At 41.6% G+C, this 4,295-nt stretch overlaps 1 protein-coding gene across 1 annotated transcript in view; it reads left to right on the forward strand.

Moving 5' to 3' along the window:
* The window catches only part of LOC116096990 (sphingolipid delta(4)-desaturase DES1-like), a 7,845-nt gene that overhangs the window by 778 nt on the left and 2,772 nt on the right, over nt 1–4,295 (forward strand). The window lies entirely within an intron of this gene.

The raw sequence follows: 4,295 nt of genomic DNA on the forward strand, positions 1-4,295 counted from the left end.
TCGTACAAAGTGAGGAGAGAACTCAGTGCAGTTGCTCTGCACTCAGGATGAAGGCTAGGGCCACTTACTGTTCCTATGAGGTTTTAGAAGGAGTAAATAGGCGACAGAAAGGCAGGAGATAACAATGTCTCAGTCAGGGTTTCTATTTCTGAACAAACATCGTGACCAAGAAGCAAGTTGGGGAGGAAAGTGTTTATTCAGCTTACTTCTACATTGTTGTTTATTACCAAAGGAAGTCAGGACTGGAACTCAAGCAGGTCAGAAAGCAGGAGCTGATGCAGAGGCCATGGAGTGATGTTCCTTACTGGCTTGCTTCTCCTGGCTTGCTCGGCCTGCTCTCTTATAGAACCTAAGACTTCCAGCCCAGGGATGGCACCACCCACAAGGGGCTCTACCCCCTTGATCACTTGTCTTAGTCAGGGTTTCTATTCCTGCACAAACATCATGACCATGAAGCAAGTTGGGGAGGAAAGGGTTTATTTGGCTTACTTCCACATTGTTGTTTATCACAAAGGAAGTCAGGACTGGAACTCAAGCAGGTCAGAAAGCAGGGTCTGATGCAGAGGCCATGGAGTGATGTTCCTAACTGGCTTGCTTCTCCTGGCTTGCTCGGCCTGCTCTCTTATAGAACCTAAGACTTCCAGCCCAGGGATGGCACCACCCACAAGAGGCTCTACCCCCTTGATCACTAATTGAGAAATGCCCCACAGCTGGATCTCATGGAGGCGCTTCCCCACTGAAGCTCCCTTCTCTGTGATAACTCCAGCCTGTGTCAAGTTGACACACAAAATCAGCCAGTACATACAAATAAAGTGGAAAGTCAAATGTTCTGTCTGCCAAGTGCTACTGGAACTGGCAAACTCAGTAGCGTGGCAGAGTGCAGTATCACATACAAAAGCTAGCTTATTTGCTGGTCATGGCTTGCACACCTGCATACTTGCTATTGGGAGGCTGAGGCAGGAGGTTCGCATGAATCCACAAATCTGAGACCAATCTTGCCAACACTGCAAGAATACATCTTTAAAAATCGTTTTTACTTTTGGGGCTGGAGAGATGGCTCAGAAGGTAAGTACAGAATGCAGGACATTTGCCAGCTAGTCATGTGACAGAGCTATTAGCTAGAATACAGGAGGATTACTTAATAACAGCAGCAAAACACCCAGTAACCTAACTTTAAAAGGGGTCAATGATCTGAAGAGACACCCCTCGAAAACAAAACAAACAAAAACCATAAATGGACAAGAAATAGATTTAAAAATTCTCAGTATCCTTAGACATCAGGGAAACGTCAATAAAGCCACAGCAATATCCCACTCCAAGTCAAATGACTGTTCCTGTTAAACACTGAGGAGGATACAGAGAAAAGACACTCTTACACACTGTTACTGGGGGCATAAACCAGATAGTTATCATGGAGAATAATAGGGATTCTTCTCAAATTCTTAAAAGTTCTATTATTCTCCCAAAACACCAAAAATACGTTTTCCATCTAGTCATTTCTCCCACTTCCTGCTCTAAAATGAATGCAAATCAGCATATAAAAGAGATGCCTGCCCATTCATATGTATTATGGCATTCACAATAGCTAAACTGTGGAATTAGCTGAGATCCTCATCAACAAGCAGCAAGAATAAAAAAATGTGACAAGTACTACAATGTATCATTAAACTAACAAGACAAAGAAATGAGCTGGAGAGAGATATCAGAAGCCAATAAGTGCTTGTCACCCAGACATGGGGACCTGGGTTCAGATCCTCAGCATTGACGTCAAAGCCAGCCACAGATGCGCGTGTTAGTTATTCTGGAACAGGGGTTACAGAGACTGGAGGATCTCTGGCTTTTTGGCCAGTGAGCCTCGTCAAATCAGTGAGCTTCAGGTTCAGTGATAGGCTCAAAATACAAGGTGGAGTCCTGAAGAAATGTCTTAGTGGTTAAGAGTACTTACTGCTCTTACAGAAGACCCAGGCCCTCACATGATGGCTCACAACCATTTGTAACTCTAGTTCCAGGAGATCTGATGTCCTCTTCTGACATCCTTGTATACCATGTACACACGTGGAACACAGATATACATGCAGGCAAAACACTTATACACATAAAATAAATAAATCTTTTTTTAAAAAAAACTGTAAAATCTGAGGTGGACAGTGACTGTGGCGGAGCAAGTCCCAACATTAACCTTCGTACACAGAACCATACACACACTGTAGGTAGTAGATAATGTGGTGAACGAGAGGTTAGTGTGTCAAATGTAAAGTGAGACAGAAAGATGAGTACCACCACACCTTCTCCTTCGAATTTAGAAGCCAGGGGAAGCTGACCTGAAAGTGCACTCAGTGGTACCAGAGTTTGGGAAGTGTATGGGGAGAGGTGGGGAAGGGGAAGTTAGATTTGATCTGCACAGGCTGTATGTGCATGATAAAAAGCACACTGAATCTCATTAATATGTATAATTAATGTATTCATAAAATGGTAATTTGGGGGCTGGAGAAAGGCTCAGTGGTTAGGAACTGGCTGTTCTTCTAAAGGACCAGGGTTCAATTCCCAGCACCCACATGGCAGCTCACAAAACTGTCTGTAAATGTTGTTCCAGGGGATCTGACACCCCCATACAGACATAGATGCAGGCAAAACTCAGGGCACGAATACATAACAAAACAAAAATAAGTACACTATTAAAAATAAATAAATAAAATGGCAACTTAAATAAAAGGTGTATAGAATTAGTCTATATCATGTTTTTCCCATTAATAAAGTAAAGACGTTGGGCGCTATGACCACCCTGGGTAACAAAGCATGAGTTCATCTAAGAACAGCAGTACTTCAGATCTCTAGGGCTCAGGGTAGGGCTCACTTCCTTTGCATGTGCCAAGTTCTATTCCTGGTACACCCACTTCAAAGAGATGATGTTGATATGACATAAACATAAAAGCAAGTTTCAGATTTTCTTCCCAAAGGACTTTCGGCTAAAATAACAAAATACCTGTCCAAGTTTTAGGCTCAAAGGGACTTTTCTGATTTGAATATTCCTAATTTAGTTTCTATGTCCTAAGAATCCTTTCTGTTGTTGTTGTTGTTGTTAAAATAAGGTCTCGCCGGGCGGTGGTGGCGCACGCCTTTAATCCCAGCACTTGGGAGGCAGAAGCAATCCCAGCACTTGGGAGGCAGAAGCAGGTGGATTTCTGAGTTCAAGGCCAGCCTGGTCTACAGAGTGAGTTCCAGGAAAGCTAGGGCTACACAGAGAAACCCTGTCTCAAAAAAAAAAAAAAAAAAAAAAAAAAACAGAAAGAAAGATAAAGTCTCTCTACATAGCCCTGAATGCTGAGGAACTCACTCTGTAGATCAGACTTACCTCAAACTCACGGAGATCTGCCTGCCTCTGCCTCCCGAGTGCTGGGAGTGTAGTGCACCACCACGCCCAGCCTGAGAATCTTTACCTATTTTTTTCACGCTTTGACCATTAGTTTCTTCAAATTACATTATTCAGTCCATGTATGGGAAACAACCAGAGTTTTGTTAAGATCTACATTACACTTTTTAAAGTATGGCTAAATGTTCTTATTTTTCTATAATTATTATGTACAATAATAATTCAGCTATATCATGTCTTTTATTGAAGAACAAAAAATCTGTCACCTAAATTCAAGAGTATTTAGAAGGGGCTGGAGAGATGGCTCAGTGGCTTACAACACTGACTGCTCTCCGAGAGGTCCTGAGTTCAATTCCCGGTAACCACATGGTGGCTCACAACCATCTGTAATGGGATCTGATGCCCTTTTCTGCTGTGTTTGAAGGCAGCGACAGTGTACTCACATACATGCAATAAATAAATCTTTTTAAAAAAATATTTAGAAAATGAATAATTACACTTTTATTATAGTACAATATTTCTCATTATTATTAAGTACTAAAATACTAACTAAATGATAATAAATTATTTCACCAAGGGATGCATACTTTATCCATCTTGATTTGTCATTATACTCTTGTACAAGGTAAAATATTATTTACTTAATGTAGCCCTAAGGATCCAGCTGTGTCTGTCTTCTTAGCCTGGGGGTTACAAGATCCCTGCTAACACACTTGGCTCTTTGGGTTCTGGAGATCAAACTCAGGTCCTCATGGCAACACACAAGCAGTTTGCCCCCCCACCCCAGCTCTGCTCTCCACGCCTCATTAGAACGTCCTGATAACTCATGTAATAATATAACATGATAACTGTGTATAGTTATATTGTATTTTCTCCATTTACACTTCTTGTTGTATTTTTTTTTTTTCTTACAGCAAAGTATCCA

This window comes from Mastomys coucha, unplaced genomic scaffold (assembly GCF_008632895.1).
Source record: "Mastomys coucha isolate ucsf_1 unplaced genomic scaffold, UCSF_Mcou_1 pScaffold1, whole genome shotgun sequence".
Taxonomy (NCBI): domain Eukaryota; kingdom Metazoa; phylum Chordata; class Mammalia; order Rodentia; family Muridae; genus Mastomys; species Mastomys coucha.